This window comes from Rana temporaria, chromosome 8, assembly GCF_905171775.1.
Source record: "Rana temporaria chromosome 8, aRanTem1.1, whole genome shotgun sequence".
Classification (NCBI taxonomy): domain Eukaryota; kingdom Metazoa; phylum Chordata; class Amphibia; order Anura; family Ranidae; genus Rana; species Rana temporaria.
In genome coordinates this window covers 84,087,562-84,115,281 of record NC_053496.1, presented here as the reverse complement: position 1 = coordinate 84,115,281, position 27,720 = coordinate 84,087,562, and the positions used below count along the sequence as shown (strand labels likewise).

The 27,720-nt window shown below is 43.5% G+C and overlaps 1 long non-coding RNA gene across 23 annotated transcripts in view; it reads right to left on the bottom strand.

Moving 5' to 3' along the window:
* LOC120947114 overlaps positions 1 to 27,720 on the bottom strand; it is a 68,656-nt gene that overhangs the window by 23,318 nt on the left and 17,618 nt on the right. For 13 of the 23 annotated variants that reach the window (XR_005750825.1, XR_005750829.1, XR_005750843.1 and 10 more), the window contains 15 exons: positions 27,290 to 27,414; positions 25,487 to 25,550; positions 24,262 to 24,385; positions 21,214 to 21,277; positions 20,071 to 20,195; positions 18,148 to 18,211; positions 16,922 to 17,046; positions 15,030 to 15,093; positions 13,805 to 13,928; positions 10,517 to 10,580; positions 9,374 to 9,498; positions 7,451 to 7,514; positions 6,225 to 6,349; positions 4,333 to 4,396; positions 3,108 to 3,231 (listed from right to left, as the gene is read on the bottom strand). This is a non-coding gene — a long non-coding RNA (uncharacterized LOC120947114). The remainder of the gene's footprint in view (positions 1 to 3,107; positions 3,232 to 4,332; positions 4,397 to 6,224; positions 6,350 to 7,450; positions 7,515 to 9,373; positions 9,499 to 10,516; positions 10,581 to 13,804; positions 13,929 to 15,029; positions 15,094 to 16,921; positions 17,047 to 18,147; positions 18,212 to 20,070; positions 20,196 to 21,213; positions 21,278 to 24,261; positions 24,386 to 25,486; positions 25,551 to 27,289; positions 27,415 to 27,720) is intronic. The other 10 variants (XR_005750836.1, XR_005750840.1, XR_005750830.1 and 7 more) reach the window with 10 other exon arrangements.

Sequence of the window (27,720 nt, the reverse complement as noted above, 5' to 3'; positions counted from 1 at the left end):
TGACAGACATGGTAAAACCATGAAATGCTTTCCTGGCTGAGAATGCATAAATAAAAATCCCTGCTCTATGGTCTAACTGAGTTAAAACAAATGCTGCGCCATTAGGACCAAAGCCTGCAACCAGAAAATAATTTGCATTCTTCACTGCACCTGGGCGGCCATAAAATGACCAGTGAAGGGGAATCGCTGGTATTGTGTAGAAACACCACTAGAATAGGCTTCATGGATCTACAAGGAAATACTCTACATGGGGCTAAAGTGCCCCGAGAACAAAATAATGTGCAATCTGTTAAACTCTGCCTTAGTGGAGCTTAACAGTAAAACCAACCATTTAAACCTATTGGTGTTAAATGGGAATGACACATGTTAGACCTTTTCCCCTAAGGGCATAAGTATTCTAACACAATACCAAAAAGTCTGACCCAAGAATAGGAGTATTGATGATGGCCTGGTCCAAAGAATTTGTTGACTCTAGTATGGTGCCCTTATACTCTAACCAAGAAACACCCAGGAGCATTCCAAATAAACACTCTGTATCCCCAGGAAGAAAGGATGTGCAGTCAAAGATAATCCTCCCATTCCCATCATGAGCCATGATTGAGCCCCTAGTCCGTCTCAGAACAGCAGACCCTTTACTTGCAGAGAGCGGGGGCTCTCTGTAGACTTTCCCAACAGGTTTCAGAGTAAAATAAATGCTAAGCCACCCATCCCTGTACATGGCAGAAAAAAGCTCCTAGAAACCGGTAACCTGCAAGGGTAGCGCAAAATGTGGATTAAAGAGGCCAACTGAGTCTGAAGTAGCAGTGTTGCAGTGCCCTGCTACAACAAAGCTCAACCCACAACCTAGGAGCAAATTTCTACCCAGGGACTTCTGACAGAACAAGAACTTTGCGCTTAGACCCCAAAATCCAGGGGTTAGGATAGAGTTATGATTAAAAGCTCATAACTCTGGTGAAACCTAGCAAACCAAGCTGGACTATCATCCTAGATTTATTTGTGGGTCCACACAGTGTGCAGCCAAGAGTTAGAATTAAAGCTCATAACTCTGGTGAAACCTAGCAAACCAAGCTGGACCATCATCCTAAATTAATTTGTGGGTCCACACAATGTGTGGCTAACCCAAGCCAAGAGTTAGAATAAAAGCTCATAACTCTGGTGAAACAGTCTCAGAACAACAGACCCTTTACTTGTAGAGAACGGGGGTTCTCTGTAGACTTTCCCAAGAGGTTTCAGAGTAAAATAAATGCTCTGCAAACCCATCCCTGTACATGGCAGAATAAAGCTCCTAGAAACCGGTAACCTGCAAGGGAAGCACAAAATGTGGATTAAAGAGGCCAACTGAGTCTGAAGTAGCAGTGTTGCAGTGCCCTGCCCTGCTCCAACAAAGCTCAACCCACAACCTAGGAGCAAATTCCTACCCAGGGACTTCCGACAGAACAAGAACTTTGCTCTTAGACCCCAAAATCTAAGGGTTATGATAGAGTTATGATTAAAAGCTCATAACTCTGGTGAAACCTGACAAACTAAGCTATGCCATCATCCTAAATGAATTTGTGGGTCCACACAATGTGTGGGTAACCCAAGTCAAGAGTTAGAATAAAAGCTCATAACTCTGGTGAAACCTAGCAAACCAAGCTGGACTATCATCCTAGATTTATTTGTGGGTCCACACAGTGTGTGGCCAAGCCAAGAGTTAGAATTGAAGCTCATAACTCTGGTGAAACCTAGCAAACCAAGCTGGACCATCATCCTAAATTAATTTGTGGGTCCACACAATGTGTGGCTAACCCAAGCCAAGAGTTAGAATAAAAGCTCATAACTCTGGTGAAACAGTCTCAGAACAACAGACCCTTTACTTGTAGAGAACGGGGGTTCTCTGTAGACTTTCCCAAGAGGTTTCAGAGTAAAATAAATGCTCTGCCACCCATCCCTGTACATGGCAGAATAAAGCTCCTAGAAACCGGTAAACCTGCAAGGGAAGCGCAAAATGTGGATTAAAGAGGCCAACTGAGTCTGAAGTAGCAGTGTTGCAGTGCCCTGCCCTGCTCCAACAAAGCTCAACCCACAACCTAGGAGCAAATTCCTACCCAGGGACTTCCGACAGAACAAGAACTTTGCTCTTAGACCCCAAAATCTAAGGGTTATGATAGAGTTATGATTAAAAGCTCATAACTCTGGTGAAACCTGACAAACTAAGCTATGCCATCATCCTAAATGAATTTGTGGGTCCACACAATGTGTGGGTAACCCAAGTCAAGAGTTAGAATAAAAGCTCATAACTCTGGTGAAACCTAGCAAACCAAGCTGGACTATCATCCTAGATTTATTTGTGGGTCCACACAGTGTGTGGCCAAGCCAAGAGTTAGAATTAAAGCTCATAACTCTGGTGAAACCTAGCAAACCAAGCTGGACCATCATCCTAAAATAATTTGTGGGTCCACACAATGTGTGGCTAACCCAAGCCAAGAGTTAGAATAAAAGCTCATAACTCTGGTGAAACAGTCTCAGAACAACAGACCCTTTACTTGTAGAGAACGGGGGTTCTCTGTAGACTTTCCCAAGAGGTTTCAGAGTAAAATAAATGCTCTGCAAACCCATCCCTGTACATGGCAGAATAAAGCTCCTAGAAACCGGTAACCTGCAAGGGAAGCGCAAAATGTGGATTAAAGAGGCCAACTGAGTCTGAAGTAGCAGTGTTGCAGTGCCCTGCCCTGCTCCAACAAAGCTCAACCCACAACCTAGGAGCAAATTCCTACCCAGGGACTTCCCACAGAACAAGAACTTTGCTCTTAGACCCCAAAATCTAAGGGTTATGATAGAGTTATGATTAAAAGCTCATAACTCTGGTGAAACCTGGCAAACTAAGCTATGCCATCATCCTAAATGAATTTGTGGGTCCACACAATGTGTGGCTAACCCAAGAGTTAGAATAAAAGCTCATAACTCTGGTGAAACCTAGCAAACCAAGCTGGACTATCATCCTAGATTTATTTGTGGGTCCACACAGTGTGTGGCCAAGCCAAGAGTTAGAATTAAAGCTCATAACTCTGGTGAAACCTAGCAAACCAAGCTGGACCATCATCCTAATGCGTTTTCTTGGTACCCACCATCCACTAATGCTGCAGGCAAGAGAATGGATTCCATCATGCTTGGAGTGTTCAGCCTTCAACTTGCTTGAAGTGGTCAAGGCTTCCAATAATGGAAAAGATAACATTTTCAATGGCAACATGTCTACAAGAGATAAAATTTGAGGTAGAGATTAAAAATACAAAGTTTAAACATGTCATAAAAAAGGCTCACTGCCGACCCAAAATTATTGACCTGCTGTTATGCTCAACACCTGGCTTCAGTGTGAAGATCATGAAAGTCTAGAAGTCTTTCTGCATACTTGTCCTGGTTAAGAGTATTGGTATGACAGCCTAGCAACTGAAACTTCCAGGAGAAACCCATAATAGAAGCCTCTATGGCAGGGATATGCAATTAGTGGACCTCCAACTGTTGCAGAACTACAAGTCGCATGAGGCATAGCAAGACTCACAGCCACAAGCATGACACCCAGAGGAAAAGGCATGATAGGACTTGTAGTTTTGCAACAGCTGGAGGTACGCTAATTGTATATCCCTGCGCTATGGTTTCCTATGCTTAAATATATAAAATAAAAACCACCCTAGATAATTCCATACTGGGAACATATTGATGTTTTTTGCTTCACTTCCACTTTGCAATGGCATACTGAACAGTACAGGAACTAATGGACTTGTTGCCTGGCTAATTTGGCTTTAAAAAGTTAGTCTGAAAACAAGCATTCTGTGATTGTTGGAATTGTATATTTCTCAGGACACTTAAAAGTGTTGAGGCAAAAGCACCAGATGGCCAGAACAAACCTTCTCAAAATCAGACTTCAGCAATGGCGGCCTCTGTACTTTCCTCATGTTTAATGGCTCAAAAAACCACAGGCGTCCGGTCGCCAAGGCCAACAAAACACACCCCCACACACTGCTTGAGCTGCCACGAAATGCTCCACACCCTGTACACCTACCCCAAGTATCCCGGGCTCAGCTTGCTGATCTGCAGGTTTGAGACTGGCATAGGTGCACATCTGCTCTCCCCCTCCTCCCCGCTGCTGACCCAGAAATGACATGAGACATCACTTCTGGGCCCCTGTTGACAGTTTCCTCGTTTTCCAAATGTGTCATGTCAAGGGGCTCACGGTCACTTAAAGGAGAAGTTAAATTTTTGGGTGGAACTCCGCATAAAAGCTTGATACACAAAAAAGTTTCACTTAAAATGTCCCACAGATTACAGCATTTATAGACTGAATTTGATACATACCTCTCCGTTTACTCTCAAACAGCACACTGTTGCCATACTTCAGCCTTGATGGTCATCTCGCCAGCTACAATATAAAGATAAGCTTTGGAATCACATGAAAACATAAGCGGCAAAACTGAGGAATTTGGCGTTGTCGTAATGAACAGATATCGTGTGAAGTTAGCCAATGCGTTGAAGTATTACCATTTTGTGGGAGCGGCAAGTATCAAGACCCTTTTCCCCCCTAAGGAAAGAAGGATTCTGACCCAATACCTAAAGTCTGACCCAAGAATAGAGAGTATTGATTTTGGCCTGGCCAAAGAGTTTGTTGACTGTAATATGGTGCCCTCATACGCCAACCAAGAACAACTAAAAACCATTCCAAAAGCAAGTCTGTATTCCCAGGAAGAAAGAATGAACAGTTATAAGAAAATCTACCATTCCCACTGTAAGCCATAATTAAGCTTCTAGACCAACTGCCAGGAAGAACCGGAGCAGTGAGCAAGGAGACTGAATCAGATCTAGCCCCGACCTTCTCGGAGGAGTGGGCACTTCTCCCCCAGTCCAGCAAGGACTGAGATTGACCCAGTCTCTAAACCCACTACTACAGAACAGCCTAGCAACCAGTCCAGATGCCCAACTACAGCTCACAATAGAAATTTTAGACCGTCTTGCAACAGCCGACCCTTTACTTCCAGAGAGCGAGAGCATTGCCCAAGCTCTCCGTAGACTTCCCCAAGAGGGATCAAAGAGTGAAATCCACAGCCCTGCCTGCATCTCTTCACAGAGAAAGAGCTCCTAGAAACCGGTAACCTTCAAGGTAAGCTGAAGACTGATGTGAATGAAGGAGCCAACCACGTTTTCCAGCATGACAGGGCAGGGCAAGAAACACTGACGACACTGAATTACATAGAAGGCTCGCCCACCCCACTCACACCCCCAGGGGCTCAATCCATGCTAGACACTTTCAACCGAACCATAACATCTCACTCCTAGACCCCAGAACTTGGTCACCGCCAAATCTGGTGGTTAAGCCCAAGCCCATGAGTCATGATAAAAGCTTAAAACTCTGGTGAAACCTATCATCTTAAATTAATTTGTGGGTCCACACAATGTGTGGCCAACCCAAGCCAAGAGTTAGAATAAAAGCTCATAACTCTGGTGAAACCTATCATCTTAATTTAATTTGTGGGTCCACACAATGTGTGGCCAACCCAAGCCAAGAGTTAGAATAAAAGCTCATAACTCTGGTGAAACCTATCATCTTAAATTAATTTGTGGGTCCACACAATGTGTGGCCAACCCAAGCCAAGAGTTAGAATGAAAGCTCATAACTCTGTTGAAACCTATCCACCCAAGCTGGACTATCATCTTAAATTAATTTGTGGGTACACACAAAGTGTGGCCAACCCAAGCTGAGAGTTAGAATAAAAGCTCATAACTCTGGTGAAACCTATCCACCCAAGCTGGACTATCATCTTAAATGAATTTGTGGGTCCACACAATGTGTGGCTAACCCAAGCCAAGAGTTAGAATAAAAGCTCATAACTCTGGTGAAACCTATCATCTTAAATTAATTTGTGGGTCCACACAATGTGTGGCCAACCCAAGCCAAGAGTTAGAATGAAAGCTCATAACTCTGGTGACACCTATCCACCCAAGCTGGACTATCATCTTAAATTAATTTGTGGGTACACACAAAGTGTGGCCAACCCAAGCCAAGAGTTAGAATAAAAGCTCATAACTCTGGTGAAACCTATCCACCCAAGCTGGACTATCGTCTTAAATTAATTTGTGGGTCCACACAATGTGTGGCTAACCCAAGCCAAGAGTTAGAATAAAAGCTCATAACTCTGGTGACACCTATCCACCCAAGCTGGACTATCATCCTAATATGTTTTCTTGGTACTCACCATCCACTAATGCTGCCGGACAAGAGAAGGGATTCCATCATGCTTGGAGTGTTCTGCCTTCAACTTGCTTGAAGTGGTCAAGGCTTCCAATAATGGAAAAGATAATATTTTCAATTGCAACTTGTCTACAAGAGATAAAATTTGAGGTGGAGGTTAAAAATACAAAGTTTAAACATATCATGAAAAAGACTCACTGACGACCCAAAATGATTGACCTGCTGTTATGCTCAACACCTGGCTTCATGTGTTCCAGATCAAGAAAGTCTAGAAGTCTCTCTGCATACTTGTCCCGGTTAAGAGTATCGGTATGACAGCCAAGTAACTGAAACTTCCAGGAGAAACCCATAATAGAAGCCTCTATGGCAAGGATATGCAATTAGTGGACCGCCAAACTGTTTCAGAACAACAAGTCCCATCAGGCATAGCAAGACTCACAGCCACAAGCATGACACCCAGAGACAGAGACATGATGGGACTTTTAGTTTTGCAACAGCTGGAGGTCTGCTAATTGCATATCCCTGCACTATGGTTTCCTATGCTTAATATAAAATAAAAACCATGCTAGATAATGCCATACTGGGAGCATATTGATGTTTTTTGCTTCACTTCCACTTTGCAATGGCATATTGAACAGTAAAGGAACTAATGGACTTGTTGCCTGGCTAATTTGGCTTTAAAAAGTTAGTCTGAAAACAAGCATTCTATGATTTTTGGAATTTTATATTTCTCAGGACACTCAAAGTGTTGAGGCAAAAGCACCAGATGGCCAGAACAAACCTTCTCAAAATCAGACTTCAGCAATGGCGGCCTCTGTACTTTCCTCATGTTTAATGGCTCAAAAAAAACACAGGCGTCCGGTCGCCAAGGTCAACAAAACACACCCCCACACACTGCTTGAGCTGCCACGAAATGCTCCACACCCTGTACACCTACCCCAAGTATCCCGGGCTAAGCTTGCTGATCTGCAGGTTTGAGACTGGCATAGGTGCACATCGGCTCTCCCCCTCCTCCCCGCTGCTGACCCAGAAATGACATGAGACATCACTTCCGGGCCCCTGTTGACAGTTTCCTCGTTTTCCAAATGTGTCATATCAAGGGGCTCACGGTCACTTAAAGGAGAAGTTCAATTTTTGGGTGGAACTCCGCATAAAAGCTTGATACACAAAAAAGTTTCACTAAAAATGTCGCACAGATTACAGCATTTATAGACTGAATTTGATACATACCTCTCCGTTTACTCTCAAACAGCACACTGTTGCCATACTTCAGCCTTGATGGTCATCTCGCCAGCTACAATATAAAGATAAGCTTTGGAATCACATGAAAACATAAGCGGCAAAACTGAGGAATTTGGCGTTGTCGTAATGAACAGATATTGACAAGTGAAATCGTGTGAAGTTAGCCAATGCGTTGAAGTATTACCATTTTGTGGGAGCGGCAAGTATCAAGACCCTTTTCCCCCCTAAGGAAAGAAGGATTCTGACCCAATACCTAAAGTCTGACCCAAGAATAGAGAGTATTGATTTTGGCCTGGCCAAAGAGTTTGTTGACTGTAATATGGTGCCCTCATACGCCAACCAAGAACAACTAAAAACCATTCCAAAAGCAAGTCTGTATTCCCAGGAAGAAAGAATGAACAGTTATAAGAAAATCTACCATTCCCACTGTAAGCCATAATTAAGCTTCTAGACCAACTGCCAGGAAGAACCGGAGCAGTGAGCAAGGAGACTGAATCAGATCTAGCCCCGACCTTCTCGGAGGAGTGGGCACTTCTCCCCCAGTCCAGCAAGGACTGAGATTGACCCAGTCTCTAAACCCACTACTACAGAACAGCCTAGCAACCAGTCCAGATGCCCAACTACAGCTCACAATAGAAATTTTAGACCGTCTTGCAACAGCCGACCCTTTACTTCCAGAGAGCGAGAGCATTGCCCAAGCTCTCCGTAGACTTCCCCAAGAGGGATCAAAGAGTGAAATCCACAGCCCTGCCTGCATCTCTTCACAGAGAAAGAGCTCCTAGAAACCGGTAACCTTCAAGGTAAGCTGAAGACTGATGTGAATGAAGGAGCCAACCACGTTTTCCAGCATGACAGGGCAGGGCAAGAAACACTGTCGACACTGAATTACATAGAAGGCTCGCCCACCCCACTCACACCCCCAGGGGCTCAATCCATGCTAGACACTTTCAACCGAACCATAACATCTCACTCCTAGACCCCAGAACTTGGTCACCGCCAAATCTGGTGGTTAAGCCCAAGCCCATGAGTCATGGTAAAAGCTTAAAACTCTGGTGAAACCTATCATCTTAAATTAATTTGTGGGTCCACACAATGTGTGGCCTACCCAAGCCAAGAGTTAGAATGAAAGCTCATAACTCTGGTGAAACCTATCCACCCAAGCTGGAATATCATCTTAAATTAATTTGTGGGTCCACACAATGTGTGGCTAACCCAAGCCAAGAGTTAGAATAACAGCTCATAACTCTGGTGAAACCTATCATCTTAAATGAATTTGTGGGTCCACACAATGTGTGGCCAACCCAAACCAAGAGTTAGAATGAAAGCTCATAACTCTGGTGAAACCTATCCACCCAAGCTGGACTATCATCTTAAATTAATTTGTGGGTACACACAAAGTGTGGCCAACCCAAGCCGAGAGTTAGAATAAAAGCTCATAACTCTGGTGAAACCTATCCACCCAAGCTGGACTATCATCTTAAATGAATTTGTGGGTCCACACAATGTGTGGCTAACCCAAGCCAAGAGTTAGAATAAAAGCTCATAACTCTGGTGACACCTATCCACCCAAGCTGGACTATCATCTTAAATTAATTTGTGGGTCCACACAATGTGTGGCTAACCCAAGCCAAGAGTTAGAATAAAAGCTCATAACTCTGGTGAAACCTATCATCTTAAATTAATTTGTGGGTCCACACAATGTGTGGCCAACCCAAGCCAAGAGTTAGAATAAAAGCTCATAACTCTGGTGAAACCTATCCACCCAAGCTGGACTATCGTCTTAAATGAATTTGTGGGTCCACACAATGTGTGGCTAACCCAAGCCAAGAGTTAGAATAAAAGCTCATAACTCTGGTGACACCTATCCACCCAAGCTGGACTATCATCCTAATATGTTTTCTTGGTACTCACCATCCACTAATGCTGCCGGACAAGAGAAGGGATTCCATCATGCTTGGAGTGTTCTGCCTTCAACTTGCTTGAAGTGGTCAAGGCTTCCAATAATGGAAAAGATAATATTTTCAATTGCAACTTGTCTACAAGAGATAAAATTTGAGGTGGAGGTTAAAAATACAAAGTTTAAACATATCATGAAAAAGACTCACTGCCGACCCAAAATGATTGACCTGCTGTTATGCTCAACACCTGGCTTCATGTGTTCCAGATCAAGAAAGTCTAGAAGTCTCTCTGCATACTTGTCCTGGTTAAGAGTATCGGTATGACAGCCAAGTAACTGAAACTTCCAGGAGAAACCCATAATAGAAGCCTCTATGGCAAGGATATGCAATTAGTGGACCGCCAAACTGTTTCAGAACAACAAGTCCCATCAGGCATAGCAAGACTCACAGCCACAAGCATGACACCCAGAGACAGAGGCATGATTTCCTATGCTTAATATAAAATAAAATCCATGCTAGATAATGCCATACTGGGAGCATATTGATGTTTTTTGCTTCACTTCCACTTTGCAATGGCATATTGAACAGTAAAGGAACTAATGGACTTGTTGCCTGGCTAATTTGGCTTTAAAAAGTTAGTCTGAAAACAAGCATTCTATGATTTTTGGAATTCTATATTTCTCAGGACACTCAAAGTGTTGAGGCAAAAGCACCAGATGGCCAGAACAAGCCTTCTCAAAATCAGACTTCAGCAATGGCGGCCTCTGTACTTTCCTCATGTTTAAGGGCTCGACAAACCACAGGCGTCAAGGCCAACAAAACACACCCCCACACACTGCTTGAGCTGCCACAAAATGCCCCACGCACCTACCCCAAGTAACCCCGGCTCCGCTTGCTGATCTGCAGGCCTGAGACTGGCATAGGTGCACTTCCCCCTCCTTGCTGATGACCCAGAAATGACATGCGACATCTTTTCCGGGCCAGTGTTGACAGTTTCCCCAGTTTTTTTAAATGTTACATGTCAAGGGGGTCACGTTCACTTAAAGCAGAAGTTTCATTTTTGGGTGGAACTCCGCTTAAACGCTTGGTACACAAAAAAAGTTTCACTTAAATGTGCCACAGGATACAGCATTTATAGACTGAATTTGATACATACCTCTCAGTTTACTCTCAAACAGCACAGTGTTGCCATACTTCAGCCTTGATGGTCATTTCGCCAGCTACAATAGAAAGATATCTGAATGAAATGGAAGTAACATTGAAAACACAAAAAGGATAAAGGCCTTTGAAACAAGTTATAACATTAACTCCACTGTAAGGCCCGGTTCACATGGATGTGACAGACATGGTAAAACCATGAAATGCTTTCCTGGCTGAGAATGCATAAATAAAAATCCCTGCTCTATGGTCTAACTGAGTTAAAACAAATGCTGCGCCATTAGGACCAAAGCCTGCAACCAGAAAATAATTTGCATTCTTCACTGCACCTGGGCGGCCATAAAATGACCAGTGAAGGGGAATCGCTGGTATTGTGTAGAAACACCACTAGAATAGGCTTCATGGATCTACAAGGAAATACTCTACATGGGGCTAAAGTGCCCCGAGAACAAAATAATGTGCAATCTGTTAAACTCTGCCTTAGTGGAGCTTAACAGTAAAACCAACCATTTAAACCTATTGGTGTTAAATGGGAATGACACATGTTAGACCTTTTCCCCTAAGGGCATAAGTATTCTAACACAATACCAAAAAGTCTGACCCAAGAATAGGAGTATTGATGATGGCCTGGTCCAAAGAATTTGTTGACTCTAGTATGGTGCCCTTATACTCTAACCAAGAAACACCCAGGAGCATTCCAAATAAACACTCTGTATCCCCAGGAAGAAAGGATGTGCAGTCAAAGATAATCCTCCCATTCCCATCATGAGCCATGATTGAGCCCCTAGTCCGTCTCAGAACAGCAGACCCTTTACTTGCAGAGAGCGGGGGCTCTCTGTAGACTTTCCCAACAGGTTTCAGAGTAAAATAAATGCTAAGCCACCCATCCCTGTACATGGCAGAAAAAAGCTCCTAGAAACCGGTAACCTGCAAGGGTAGCGCAAAATGTGGATTAAAGAGGCCAACTGAGTCTGAAGTAGCAGTGTTGCAGTGCCCTGCTACAACAAAGCTCAACCCACAACCTAGGAGCAAATTTCTACCCAGGGACTTCTGACAGAACAAGAACTTTGCGCTTAGACCCCAAAATCCAGGGGTTAGGATAGAGTTATGATTAAAAGCTCATAACTCTGGTGAAACCTAGCAAACCAAGCTGGACTATCATCCTAGATTTATTTGTGGGTCCACACAGTGTGCAGCCAAGAGTTAGAATTAAAGCTCATAACTCTGGTGAAACCTAGCAAACCAAGCTGGACCATCATCCTAAATTAATTTGTGGGTCCACACAATGTGTGGCTAACCCAAGCCAAGAGTTAGAATAAAAGCTCATAACTCTGGTGAAACAGTCTCAGAACAACAGACCCTTTACTTGTAGAGAACGGGGGTTCTCTGTAGACTTTCCCAAGAGGTTTCAGAGTAAAATAAATGCTCTGCAAACCCATCCCTGTACATGGCAGAATAAAGCTCCTAGAAACCGGTAACCTGCAAGGGAAGCACAAAATGTGGATTAAAGAGGCCAACTGAGTCTGAAGTAGCAGTGTTGCAGTGACCTGCCCTGCTCCAACAAAGCTCAACCCACAACCTAGGAGCAAATTCCTACCCAGGGACTTCCGACAGAACAAGAACTTTGCTCTTAGACCCCAAAATCTAAGGGTTATGATAGAGTTATGATTAAAAGCTCATAACTCTGGTGAAACCTGACAAACTAAGCTATGCCATCATCCTAAATGAATTTGTGGGTCCACACAATGTGTGGGTAACCCAAGTCAAGAGTTAGAATAAAAGCTCATAACTCTGGTGAAACCTAGCAAACCAAGCTGGACTATCATCCTAGATTTATTTGTGGGTCCACACAGTGTGTGGCCAAGCCAAGAGTTAGAATTGAAGCTCATAACTCTGGTGAAACCTAGCAAACCAAGCTGGACCATCATCCTAAATTAATTTGTGGGTCCACACAATGTGTGGCTAACCCAAGCCAAGAGTTAGAATAAAAGCTCATAACTCTGGTGAAACAGTCTCAGAACAACAGACCCTTTACTTGTAGAGAACGGGGGTTCTCTGTAGACTTTCCCAAGAGGTTTCAGAGTAAAATAAATGCTCTGCCACCCATCCCTGTACATGGCAGAATAAAGCTCCTAGAAACCGGTAAACCTGCAAGGGAAGCGCAAAATGTGGATTAAAGAGGCCAACTGAGTCTGAAGTAGCAGTGTTGCAGTGCCCTGCCCTGCTCCAACAAAGCTCAACCCACAACCTAGGAGCAAATTCCTACCCAGGGACTTCCGACAGAACAAGAACTTTGCTCTTAGACCCCAAAATCTAAGGGTTATGATAGAGTTATGATTAAAAGCTCATAACTCTGGTGAAACCTGACAAACTAAGCTATGCCATCATCCTAAATGAATTTGTGGGTCCACACAATGTGTGGGTAACCCAAGTCAAGAGTTAGAATAAAAGCTCATAACTCTGGTGAAACCTAGCAAACCAAGCTGGACTATCATCCTAGATTTATTTGTGGGTCCACACAGTGTGTGGCCAAGCCAAGAGTTAGAATTAAAGCTCATAACTCTGGTGAAACCTAGCAAACCAAGCTGGACCATCATCCTAAAATAATTTGTGGGTCCACACAATGTGTGGCTAACCCAAGCCAAGAGTTAGAATAAAAGCTCATAACTCTGGTGAAACAGTCTCAGAACAACAGACCCTTTACTTGTAGAGAACGGGGGTTCTCTGTAGACTTTCCCAAGAGGTTTCAGAGTAAAATAAATGCTCTGCAAACCCATCCCTGTACATGGCAGAATAAAGCTCCTAGAAACCGGTAACCTGCAAGGGAAGCGCAAAATGTGGATTAAAGAGGCCAACTGAGTCTGAAGTAGCAGTGTTGCAGTGCCCTGCCCTGCTCCAACAAAGCTCAACCCACAACCTAGGAGCAAATTCCTACCCAGGGACTTCCCACAGAACAAGAACTTTGCTCTTAGACCCCAAAATCTAAGGGTTATGATAGAGTTATGATTAAAAGCTCATAACTCTGGTGAAACCTGGCAAACTAAGCTATGCCATCATCCTAAATGAATTTGTGGGTCCACACAATGTGTGGCTAACCCAAGAGTTAGAATAAAAGCTCATAACTCTGGTGAAACCTAGCAAACCAAGCTGGACTATCATCCTAGATTTATTTGTGGGTCCACACAGTGTGTGGCCAAGCCAAGAGTTAGAATTAAAGCTCATAACTCTGGTGAAACCTAGCAAACCAAGCTGGACCATCATCCTAATGCGTTTTCTTGGTACCCACCATCCACTAATGCTGCAGGCAAGAGAATGGATTCCATCATGCTTGGAGTGTTCAGCCTTCAACTTGCTTGAAGTGGTCAAGGCTTCCAATAATGGAAAAGATAACATTTTCAATGGCAACATGTCTACAAGAGATAAAATTTGAGGTAGAGATTAAAAATACAAAGTTTAAACATGTCATAAAAAAGGCTCACTGCCGACCCAAAATTATTGACCTGCTGTTATGCTCAACACCTGGCTTCAGTGTGAAGATCATGAAAGTCTAGAAGTCTTTCTGCATACTTGTCCTGGTTAAGAGTATTGGTATGACAGCCTAGCAACTGAAACTTCCAGGAGAAACCCATAATAGAAGCCTCTATGGCAGGGATATGCAATTAGTGGACCTCCAACTGTTGCAGAACTACAAGTCGCATGAGGCATAGCAAGACTCACAGCCACAAGCATGACACCCAGAGGAAAAGGCATGATAGGACTTGTAGTTTTGCAACAGCTGGAGGTACGCTAATTGTATATCCCTGCGCTATGGTTTCCTATGCTTAAATATATAAAATAAAAACCACCCTAGATAATTCCATACTGGGAACATATTGATGTTTTTTGCTTCACTTCCACTTTGCAATGGCATACTGAACAGTACAGGAACTAATGGACTTGTTGCCTGGCTAATTTGGCTTTAAAAAGTTAGTCTGAAAACAAGCATTCTGTGATTGTTGGAATTGTATATTTCTCAGGACACTTAAAAGTGTTGAGGCAAAAGCACCAGATGGCCAGAACAAACCTTCTCAAAATCAGACTTCAGCAATGGCGGCCTCTGTACTTTCCTCATGTTTAATGGCTCAAAAAACCACAGGCGTCCGGTCGCCAAGGCCAACAAAACACACCCCCACACACTGCTTGAGCTGCCACGAAATGCTCCACACCCTGTACACCTACCCCAAGTATCCCGGGCTCAGCTTGCTGATCTGCAGGTTTGAGACTGGCATAGGTGCACATCTGCTCTCCCCCTCCTCCCCGCTGCTGACCCAGAAATGACATGAGACATCACTTCTGGGCCCCTGTTGACAGTTTCCTCGTTTTCCAAATGTGTCATGTCAAGGGGCTCACGGTCACTTAAAGGAGAAGTTAAATTTTTGGGTGGAACTCCGCATAAAAGCTTGATACACAAAAAAGTTTCACTTAAAATGTCCCACAGATTACAGCATTTATAGACTGAATTTGATACATACCTCTCCGTTTACTCTCAAACAGCACACTGTTGCCATACTTCAGCCTTGATGGTCATCTCGCCAGCTACAATATAAAGATAAGCTTTGGAATCACATGAAAACATAAGCGGCAAAACTGAGGAATTTGGCGTTGTCGTAATGAACAGATATCGTGTGAAGTTAGCCAATGCGTTGAAGTATTACCATTTTGTGGGAGCGGCAAGTATCAAGACCCTTTTCCCCCCTAAGGAAAGAAGGATTCTGACCCAATACCTAAAGTCTGACCCAAGAATAGAGAGTATTGATTTTGGCCTGGCCAAAGAGTTTGTTGACTGTAATATGGTGCCCTCATACGCCAACCAAGAACAACTAAAAACCATTCCAAAAGCAAGTCTGTATTCCCAGGAAGAAAGAATGAACAGTTATAAGAAAATCTACCATTCCCACTGTAAGCCATAATTAAGCTTCTAGACCAACTGCCAGGAAGAACCGGAGCAGTGAGCAAGGAGACTGAATCAGATCTAGCCCCGACCTTCTCGGAGGAGTGGGCACTTCTCCCCCAGTCCAGCAAGGACTGAGATTGACCCAGTCTCTAAACCCACTACTACAGAACAGCCTAGCAACCAGTCCAGATGCCCAACTACAGCTCACAATAGAAATTTTAGACCGTCTTGCAACAGCCGACCCTTTACTTCCAGAGAGCGAGAGCATTGCCCAAGCTCTCCGTAGACTTCCCCAAGAGGGATCAAAGAGTGAAATCCACAGCCCTGCCTGCATCTCTTCACAGAGAAAGAGCTCCTAGAAACCGGTAACCTTCAAGGTAAGCTGAAGACTGATGTGAATGAAGGAGCCAACCACGTTTTCCAGCATGACAGGGCAGGGCAAGAAACACTGACGACACTGAATTACATAGAAGGCTCGCCCACCCCACTCACACCCCCAGGGGCTCAATCCATGCTAGACACTTTCAACCGAACCATAACATCTCACTCCTAGACCCCAGAACTTGGTCACCGCCAAATCTGGTGGTTAAGCCCAAGCCCATGAGTCATGATAAAAGCTTAAAACTCTGGTGAAACCTATCATCTTAAATTAATTTGTGGGTCCACACATTGTGTGGCCAACCCAAGCCAAGAGTTAGAATAAAAGCTCATAACTCTGGTGAAACCTATCATCTTAATTTAATTTGTGGGTCCACACAATGTGTGGCCAACCCAAGCCAAGAGTTAGAATAAAAGCTCATAACTCTGGTGAAACCTATCATCTTAAATTAATTTGTGGGTCCACACAATGTGTGGCCAACCCAAGCCAAGAGTTAGAATGAAAGCTCATAACTCTGTTGAAACCTATCCACCCAAGCTGGACTATCATCTTAAATTAATTTGTGGGTACACACAAAGTGTGGCCAACCCAAGCTGAGAGTTAGAATAAAAGCTCATAACTCTGGTGAAACCTATCCACCCAAGCTGGACTATCATCTTAAATGAATTTGTGGGTCCACACAATGTGTGGCTAACCCAAGCCAAGAGTTAGAATAAAAGCTCATAACTCTGGTGACACCTATCCACCCAAGCTGGACTATCATCTTAAATTAATTTGTGGGTCCACACAATGTGTGGCTAACCCAAGCCAAGAGTTAGAATGAAAGCTCATAACTCTGGTGAAACCTATCATCTTAAATTAATTTGTGGGTCCACACAATGTGTGGCCAACCCAAGCCAAGAGTTAGAATGAAAGCTCATAACTCTGGTGAAACCTATCCACCCAAGCTGGACTATCATCTTAAATTAATTTGTGGGTACACACAAAGTGTGGCCAACCCAAGCCAAGAGTTAGAATAAAAGCTCATAACTCTGGTGAAACCTATCCACCCAAGCTGGACTATCATCCTAATATGTTTTCTTGGTACTCACCATCCACGAATGCTGCCGGACAAGAGAAGGGATTCCATCATGCTTGGAGTGTTCTGCCTTCAACTTGCTTGAAGTGGTCAAGGCTTCCAATAATGGAAAAGATAATATTTTCAATTGCAACTTGTCTACAAGAGATAAAATTTGAGGTGGAGGTTAAAAATACAAAGTTTAAACATATCATGAAAAAGACTCACTGACGACCCAAAATGATTGACCTGCTGTTATGCTCAACACCTGGCTTCATGTGTTCCAGATCAAGAAAGTCTAGAAGTCTCTCTGCATACTTGTCCCGGTTAAGAGTATCGGTATGACAGCCAAGTAACTGAAACTTCCAGGAGAAACCCATAATAGAAGCCTCTATGGCAAGGATATGCAATTAGTGGACCGCCAAACTGTTTCAGAACAACAAGTCCCATCAGGCATAGCAAGACTCACAGCCACAAGCATGACACCCAGAGACAGAGGCATGATGGGATTTTTAGTTTTGCAACAGCTGGAGGTCTGCTAATTGCATATCCCTGCACTATGGTTTCCTATGCTTAATATAAAATAAAAACCATGCTAGATAATGCCATACTGGGAGCATATTGATGTTTTTTGCTTCACTTCCACTTTGCAATGGCATATTGAACAGTAAAGGAACTAATGGACTTGTTGCCTGGCTAATTTGGCTTTAAAAAGTTAGTCTGAAAACAAGCATTCTATGATTTTTGGAATTTTATATTTCTCAGGACACTCAAAGTGTTGAGGCAAAAGCACCAGATGGCCAGAACAAACCTTCTCAAAATCAGACTTCAGCAATGGCGGCCTCTGTACTTTCCTCATGTTTAATGGCTCAAAAAAACCACAGGCGTCCGGTCGCCAAGGTCAACAAAACACACCCCCACACACTGCTTGAGCTGCCACGAAATGCTCCACACCCTGTACACCTACCCCAAGTATCCCGGGCTAAGCTTGTTGATCTGCAGGTTTGAGACTGGCATAGGTGCACATCGGCTCTCCCCCTCCTCCCTGCTGCTGACCCAGAAATTACATGAGACATCACTTCCGGGCCCCTGTTGACAGTTTCCTCGTTTTCCAAATGTGTCATATCAAGGGGCTCACGGTCACTTAAAGGAGAAGTTAAATTTTTGGGTGGAACTCCGCATAAAAGCTTGATACACAAAAAAGTTTCACTTAAAATGTCCCACAGATTACAGCATTTATAGACTGAATTTGATACATACCTCTCCGTTTACTCTCAAACAGCACACTGTTGCCATACTTCAGCCTTGATGGTCATCTCGCCAGCTACAATATAAAGATAAGCTTTGGAATCACATGAAAACATAAGCGGCAAAACTGAGGAATTTGGCGTTGTCGTAATGAACAGATATTGACAAGTGAAATCGTGTGAAGTTAGCCAATGCGTTGAAGTATTACCATTTTGTGGGAGCGGCAAGTATCAAGACCCTTTTCCCCCCTAAGGAAAGAAGGATTCTGACCCAATACCTAAAGTCTGACCCAAGAATAGAGAGTATTGATTTTGGCCTGGCCAAAGAGTTTGTTGACTGTAATATGGTGCCCTCATACGCCAACCAAGAACAACTAAAAACCATTCCAAAAGCAAGTCTGTATTCCCAGGAAGAAAGAATGAACAGTTATAAGAAAATCTACCATTCCCACTGTAAGCCATAATTAAGCTTCTAGACCAACTGCCAGGAAGAACCGGAGCAGTGAGCAAGGAGACTGAATCAGATCTAGCCCCGACCTTCTCGGAGGAGTGGGCACTTCTCCCCCAGTCCAGCAAGGACTGAGATTGACCCAGTCTCTAAACCCACTACTACAGAACAGCCTAGCAACCAGTCCAGATGTCCAACTACAGCTCACAATAGAAATTTTAGACCGTCTTGCAACAGCCGACCCTTTACTTCCAGAGAGCGAGAGCATTGCCCAAGCTCTCCGTAGACTTCCCCAAGAGGGATCAAAGAGTGAAATCCACAGCCCTGCCTGCATCTCTTCACAGAGAAAGAGCTCCTAGAAACCGGTAACCTTCAAGGTAAGCTGAAGACTGATGTGAATGAAGGAGCCAACCACGTTTTCCAGCATGACAGGGCAGGGCAAGAAACACTGTCGACACTGAATTACATAGAAGGCTCGCCCACCCCACTCACACCCCCAGGGGCTCAATCCATGCTAGACACTTTCAACCGAACCATAACATCTCACTCCTAGACCCCAGAACTTGGTCACCGCCAAATCTGGTGGTTAAGCCCAAGCCCATGAGTCATGGTAAAAGCTTAAAACTCTGGTGAAACCTATCATCTTAAATTAATTTGTGGGTCCACACAATGTGTGGCCTACCCAAGCCAAGAGTTAGAATGAAAGCTCATAACTCTGGTGAAACCTATCCACCCAAGCTGGAATATCATCTTAAATTAATTTGTGGGTCCACACAATGTGTGGCTAACCCAAGCCAAGAGTTAGAATAACAGCTCATAACTCTGGTGAAACCTATCATCTTAAATGAATTTGTGGGTCCACACAATGTGTGGCCAACCCAAACCAAGAGTTAGAATGAAAGCTCATAACTCTGGTGAAACCTATCCACCCAAGCTGGACTATCATCTTAAATTAATTTGTGGGTACACACAAAGTGTGGCCAACCCAAGCCGAGAGTTAGAATAAAAGCTCATAACTCTGGTGAAACCTATCCACCCAAGCTGGACTATCATCTTAAATGAATTTGTGGGTCCACACAATGTGTGGCTAACCCAAGCCAAGAGTTAGAATAAAAGCTCATAACTCTGGTGACACCTATCCACCCAAGCTGGACTATCATCTTAAATTAATTTGTGGGTCCACACAATGTGTGGCTAACCCAAGCCAAGAGTTAGAATAAAAGCTCATAACTCTGGTGAAACCTATCATCTTAAATTAATTTGTGGGTCCACACAATGTGTGGCCAACCCAAGCCAAGAGTTAGAATAAAAGCTCATAACTCTGGTGAAACCTATCCACCCAAGCTGGACTATCGTCTTAAATGAATTTGTGGGTCCACACAATGTGTGGCTAACCCAAGCCAAGAGTTAGAATAAAAGCTCATAACTCTGGTGACACCTATCCACCCAAGCTGGACTATCATCCTAATATGTTTTCTTGGTACTCACCATCCACTAATGCTGCCGATCAAGAGAAGGGATTGCATCATGCTTGGAGTGTTCTGCCTTCAACTTGCTTGAAGTGGTCAAGGCTTCCAATAATGGAAAAGATAATATTTTCAATTGCAACTTGTCTACAAGAGATAAAATTTGAGGTGGAGGTTAAAAATACAAAGTTTAAACATATCATGAAAAAGACTCACTGCCGACCCAAAATGATTGACCTGCTGTTATGCTCAACACCTGGCTTCATGTGTTCCAGATCAAGAAAGTCTAGAAGTCTCTCTGCATACTTGTCCTGGTTAAGAGTATCGGTATGACAGCCAAGTAACTGAAACTTCCAGGAGAAACCCATAATAGAAGCCTCTATGGCAAGGATATGCAATTAGTGGACCGCCAAACTGTTTCAGAACAACAAGTCCCATCAGGCATAGCAAGACTCACAGCCACAAGCATGACACCCAGAGACAGAGGCATGATTTCCTATGCTTAATATAAAATAAAATCCATGCTAGATAATGCCATACTGGGAGCATATTGATGTTTTTTGCTTCACTTCCACTTTGCAATGGCATATTGAACAGTAAAGGAACTAATGGACTTGTTGCCTGGCTAATTTGGCTTTAAAAAGTTAGTCTGAAAACAAGCATTCTATGATTTTTGGAATTCTATATTTCTCAGGACACTCAAAGTGTTGAGGCAAAAGCACCAGATGGCCAGAACAAGCCTTCTCAAAATCAGACTTCAGCAATGGCGGCCTCTGTACTTTCCTCATGTTTAAGGGCTCGACAAACCACAGGCGTCAAGGCCAACAAAACACACCCCCACACACTGCTTGAGCTGCCACAAAATGCCCCACGCACCTACCCCAAGTAACCCCGGCTCCGCTTGCTGATCTGCAGGCCTGAGACTGGCATAGGTGCACTTCCCCCTCCTTGCTGATGACCCAGAAATGACATGCGACATCTTTTCCGGGCCAGTGTTGACAGTTTCCCCAGTTTTTTTAAATGTTACATGTCAAGGGGGTCACGTTCACTTAAAGCAGAAGTTTCATTTTTGGGTGGAACTCCGCTTAAACGCTTGGTACACAAAAAAAGTTTCACTTAAATGTGCCACAGGATACAGCATTTATAGACTGAATTTGATACATACCTCTCAGTTTACTCTCAAACAGCACAGTGTTGCCATACTTCAGCCTTGATGGTCATTTCGCCAGCTACAATAGAAAGATATCTGAATGAAATGGAAGTAACATTGAAAACACAAAAAGGATAAAGGCCTTTGAAACAAGTTATAACATTAACTCCACTGTAAGGCCCGGTTCACATGGATGTGACAGACATGGTAAAACCATGAAATGCTTTCCTGGCTGAGAATGCATAAATAAAAATCCCTGCTCTATGGTCTAACTGAGTTAAAACAAATGCTGCGCCATTAGGACCAAAGCCTGCAACCAGAAAATAATTTGCATTCTTCACTGCACCTGGGCGGCCATAAAATGACCAGTGAAGGGGAATCGCTGGTATTGTGTAGAAACACCACTAGAATAGGCTTCATGGATCTACAAGGAAATACTCTACATGGGGCTAAAGTGCCCCGAGAACAAAATAATGTGCAATCTGTTAAACTCTGCCTTAGTGGAGCTTAACAGTAAAACCAACCATTTAAACCTATTGGTGTTAAATGGGAATGACACATGTTAGACCTTTTCCCCTAAGGGCATAAGTATTCTAACACAATACCAAAAAGTCTGACCCAAGAATAGGAGTATTGATGATGGCCTGGTCCAAAGAATTTGTTGACTCTAGTATGGTGCCCTTATACTCTAACCAAGAAACACCCAGGAGCATTCCAAATAAACACTCTGTATCCCCAGGAAGAAAGGATGTGCAGTCAAAGATAATCCTCCCATTCCCATCATGAGCCATGATTGAGCCCCTAGTCCGTCTCAGAACAGCAGACCCTTTACTTGCAGAGAGCGGGGGCTCTCTGTAGACTTTCCCAACAGGTTTCAGAGTAAAATAAATGCTAAGCCACCCATCCCTGTACATGGCAGAAAAAAGCTCCTAGAAACCGGTAACCTGCAAGGGTAGCGCAAAATGTGGATTAAAGAGGCCAACTGAGTCTGAAGTAGCAGTGTTGCAGTGCCCTGCTACAACAAAGCTCAACCCACAACCTAGGAGCAAATTTCTACCCAGGGACTTCTGACAGAACAAGAACTTTGCGCTTAGACCCCAAAATCCAGGGGTTAGGATAGAGTTATGATTAAAAGCTCATAACTCTGGTGAAACCTAGCAAACCAAGCTGGACTATCATCCTAGATTTATTTGTGGGTCCACACAGTGTGCAGCCAAGAGTTAGAATTAAAGCTCATAACTCTGGTGAAACCTAGCAAACCAAGCTGGACCATCATCCTAAATTAATTTGTGGGTCCACACAATGTGTGGCTAACCCAAGCCAAGAGTTAGAATAAAAGCTCATAACTCTGGTGAAACAGTCTCAGAACAACAGACCCTTTACTTGTAGAGAACGGGGGTTCTCTGTAGACTTTCCCAAGAGGTTTCAGAGTAAAATAAATGCTCTGCAAACCCATCCCTGTACATGGCAGAATAAAGCTCCTAGAAACCGGTAACCTGCAAGGGAAGCACAAAATGTGGATTAAAGAGGCCAACTGAGTCTGAAGTAGCAGTGTTGCAGTGCCCTGCCCTGCTCCAACAAAGCTCAACCCACAACCTAGGAGCAAATTCCTACCCAGGGACTTCCGACAGAACAAGAACTTTGCTCTTAGACCCCAAAATCTAAGGGTTATGATAGAGTTATGATTAAAAGCTCATAACTCTGGTGAAACCTGACAAACTAAGCTATGCCATCATCCTAAATGAATTTGTGGGTCCACACAATGTGTGGGTAACCCAAGTCAAGAGTTAGAATAAAAGCTCATAACTCTGGTGAAACCTAGCAAACCAAGCTGGACTATCATCCTAGATTTATTTGTGGGTCCACACAGTGTGTGGCCAAGCCAAGAGTTATGCCGCGTACACACCATCACTTTATGTGATGAAAAAAAATGACGTTTTTAAAAACGTCACTTTAATTGACCGTGTGTGTGGGAAAACGTCGTTTTATGTCTTGTAAAAAACGACCAAAAAAAATTGAAGCATGCTTCAATTTTATGTGTCGTTTTTCAAAAGTGCACTTTTTACTTCACAGAAATTGACCGTGTGTAGCAAAAAACGTCGTTTTCTAAGACGTTTTTTCATCCACGCATGCCCAGAAACAAGCTTCAATGGAAAAACGTGGTGGAACGTAACCTCACTTTGCAAGATCATTGTGAGAAAACGATGGTGTGTATGCAACTTCGTCTTTGAAAATTGAGGTTTCAAAAACGTCGTTTTTTACTTCACAGAAAGTGTCGTTTTTTTTTCATCACATAAAGTGATGGTGTGTACGGGGCATTAGAATTGAAGCTCATAACTCTGGTGAAACCTAGCAAACCAAGCTGGACCATCATCCTAAATTAATTTGTGGGTCCACACAATGTGTGGCTAACCCAAGCCAAGAGTTAGAATAAAAGCTCATAACTCTGGTGAAACAGTCTCAGAACAACAGACCCTTTACTTGTAGAGAACGGGGGTTCTCTGTAGACTTTCCCAAGAGGTTTCAGAGTAAAATAAATGCTCTGCCACCCATCCCTGTACATGGCAGAATAAAGCTCCTAGAAACCGGTAAACCTGCAAGGGAAGCGCAAAATGTGGATTAAAGAGGCCAACTGAGTCTGAAGTAGCAGTGTTGCAGTGCCCTGCCCTGCTCCAACAAAGCTCAACCCACAACCTAGGAGCAAATTCCTACCCAGGGACTTCCGACAGAACAAGAACTTTGCTCTTAGACCCCAAAATCTAAGGGTTATGATAGAGTTATGATTAAAAGCTCATAACTCTGGTGAAACCTGGCAAACTAAGCTATGCCATCATCCTAAATGAATTTGTGGGTCCACACAATGTGTGGCTAACCCAAGAGTTAGAATAAAAGCTCATAACTCTGGTGAAACCTAGCAAACCAAGCTGGACTATCATCCTAGATTTATTTGTGGGTCCACACAGTGTGTGGCCAAGCCAAGAGTTAGAATTAAAGCTCATAACTCTGGTGAAACCTAGCAAACCAAGCTGGACCATCATCCTAATGCGTTTTCTTGGTACCCACCATCCACTAATGCTGCAGGCAAGAGAATGGATTCCATCATGCTTGGAGTGTTCAGCCTTCAACTTGCTTGAAGTGGTCAAGGCTTCCAATAATGGAAAAGATAACATTTTCAATGGCAACATGTCTACAAGAGATAAAATTTGAGGTAGAGATTAAAAATACAAAGTTTAAACATGTCATAAAAAAGGCTCACTGCCGACCCAAAATTATTGACCTGCTGTTATGCTCAACACCTGGCTTCAGTGTGAAGATCATGAAAGTCTAGAAGTCTTTCTGCATACTTGTCCTGGTTAAGAGTATTGGTATGACAGCCTAGCAACTGAAACTTCCAGGAGAAACCCATAATAGAAGCCTCTATGGCAGGGATATGCAATTAGTGGACCTCCAACTGTTGCAGAACTACAAGTCGCATGAGGCATAGCAAGACTCACAGCCACAAGCATGACACCCAGAGGAAAAGGCATGATAGGACTTGTAGTTTTGCAACAGCTGGAGGTACGCTAATTGTATATCCCTGCGCTATAGTTTCCTATGCTTAAATATATAAAATAAAAACCACCCTAGATAATTCCATACTGGGAACATATTGATGTTTTTTGCTTCACTTCCACTTTGCAATGGCATACTGAACAGTACAGGAACTAATGGACTTGTTGCCTGGCTAATTTGGCTTTAAAAAGTTAGTCTGAAAACAAGCATTCTGTGATTGTTGGAATTGTATATTTCTCAGGACACTTAAAAGTGTTGAGGCAAAAGCACCAGATGGCCAGAACAAACCTTCTCAAAATCAGACTTCAGCAATGGCGGCCTCTGTACTTTCCTCATGTTTAATGGCTCAAAAAACCACAGGCGTCCGGTCGCCAAGGCCAACAAAACACACCCCCACACACTGCTTGAGCTGCCACGAAATGCTCCACACCCTGTACACCTACCCCAAGTATCCCGGGCTCAGCTTGCTGATCTGCAGGTTTGAGACTGGCATAGGTGCGCATCTGCTCTCCCCCTCCTCCCCGCTGCTGACCCAGAAATGACATGAGACATCACTTCTGGGCCCCTGTTGACAGTTTCCTCGTTTTCCAAATGTGTCATGTCAAGGGGCTCACGGTCACTTAAAGGAGAAGTTAAATTTTTGGGTGGAACTCCGCATAAAAGCTTGATACACAAAAAAGTTTCACTTAAAATGTCCCACAGATTACAGCATTTATAGACTGAATTTGATACATACCTCTCCGTTTACTCTCAAACAGCACACTGTTGCCATACTTCAGCCTTGATGGTCATCTCGCCAGCTACAATATAAAGATAAGCTTTGGAATCACATGAAAACATAAGCGGCAAAACTGAGGAATTTGGCGTTGTCGTAATGAACAGATATCGTGTGAAGTTAGCCAATGCGTTGAAGTATTACCATTTTGTGGGAGCGGCAAGTATCAAGACCCTTTTCCCCCCTAAGGAAAGAAGGATTCTGACCCAATACCTAAAGTCTGACCCAAGAATAGAGAGTATTGATTTTGGCCTGGCCAAAGAGTTTGTTGACTGTAATATGGTGCCCTCATACGCCAACCAAGAACAACTAAAAACCATTCCAAAAGCAAGTCTGTATTCCCAGGAAGAAAGAATGAACAGTTATAAGAAAATCTACCATTCCCACTGTAAGCCATAATTAAGCTTCTAGACCAACTGCCAGGAAGAACCGGAGCAGTGAGCAAGGAGACTGAATCAGATCTAGCCCCGACCTTCTCGGAGGAGTGGGCACTTCTCCCCCAGTCCAGCAAGGACTGAGATTGACCCAGTCTCTAAACCCACTACTACAGAACAGCCTAGCAACCAGTCCAGATGCCCAACTACAGCTCACAATAGAAATTTTAGACCGTCTTGCAACAGCCGACCCTTTACTTCCAGAGAGCAAGAGCATTGCCCAAGCTCTCCGTAGACTTCCCCAAGAGGGATCAAAGAGTGAAATCCACAGCCCTGCCTGCATCTCTTCACAGAGAAAGAGCTCCTAGAAACCGGTAACCTTCAAGGTAAGCTGAAGACTGATGTGAATGAAGGAGCCAACCACGTTTTCCAGCATGACAGGGCAGGGCAAGAAACACTGACGACACTGAATTACATAGAAGGCTCGCCCACCCCACTCACACCCCCAGGGGCTCAATCCATGCTAGACACTTTCAACCGAACCATAACATCTCACTCCTAGACCCCAGAACTTGGTCACCGCCAAATCTGGTGGTTAAGCCCAAGCCCATGAGTCATGATAAAAGCTTAAAACTCTGGTGAAACCTATCATCTTAAATTAATTTGTGGGTCCACACAATGTGTGGCCAACCCAAGCCAAGAGTTAGAATAAAAGCTCATAACTCTGGTGAAACCTATCATCTTAAATTAATTTGTGGGTCCACACAATGTGTGGCCAACCCAAGCCAAGAGTTAGAATGAAAGCTCATAACTCTGTTGAAACCTATCCACCCAAGCTGGACTATCATCTTAAATTAATTTGTGGGTACACACAAAGTGTGGCCAACCCAAGCCGAGAGTTAGAATAAAAGCTCATAACTCTGGTGAAACCTATCCACCCAAGCTGGACTATCATCTTAAATTAATTTGTGGGTCCACACAATGTGTGGCTAACCCAAGCCAAGAGTTAGAATAAAAGCTCATAACTCTGGTGACACCTATCCACCCAAGCTGGACTATCATCTTAAATTAATTTGTGGGTCCACACAATGTGTGGCTAACCCAAGCCAAGAGTTAGAATAAAAGCTCATAACTCTGGTGAAACCTATCATCTTAAATTAATTTGTGGGTCCACACAATGTGTGGCCAACCCAAGCCAAGAGTTAGAATAAAAGCTCATAACTCTGGTGAAACCTATCCACCCAAGCTGGACTATCGTCTTAAATGAATTTGTGGGTCCACACAATGTGTGGCTAACCCAAGCCAAGAGTTAGAATAAAAGCTCATAACTCTGGTGACACCTATCCACCCAAGCTGGACTATCATCCTAATATGTTTTCTTGGTACTCACCATCCACTAATGCTGCCGGACAAGAGAAGGGATTCCATCATGCTTGGAGTGTTCTGCCTTCAACTTGCTTGAAGTGGTCAAGGCTTCCAATAATGGAAAAGATAATATTTTCAATTGCAACTTGTCTACAAGAGATAAAATTTGAGGTGGAGGTTAAAAATACAAAGTTTAAACATATCATGAAAAAGACTCACTGACGACCCAAAATGATTGACCTGCTGTTATGCTCAACACCTGGCTTCATGTGTTCCAGATCAAGAAAGTCTAGAAGTCTCTCTGCATACTTGTCCTGGTTAAGAGTATCGGTATGACAGCCAAGTAACTGAAACTTCCAGGAGAAACCCATAATAGAAGCCTCTATGGCAAGGATATGCAATTAGTGGACCGCCAAACTGTTTCAGAACAACAAGTCCCATCAGGCATAGCAAGAC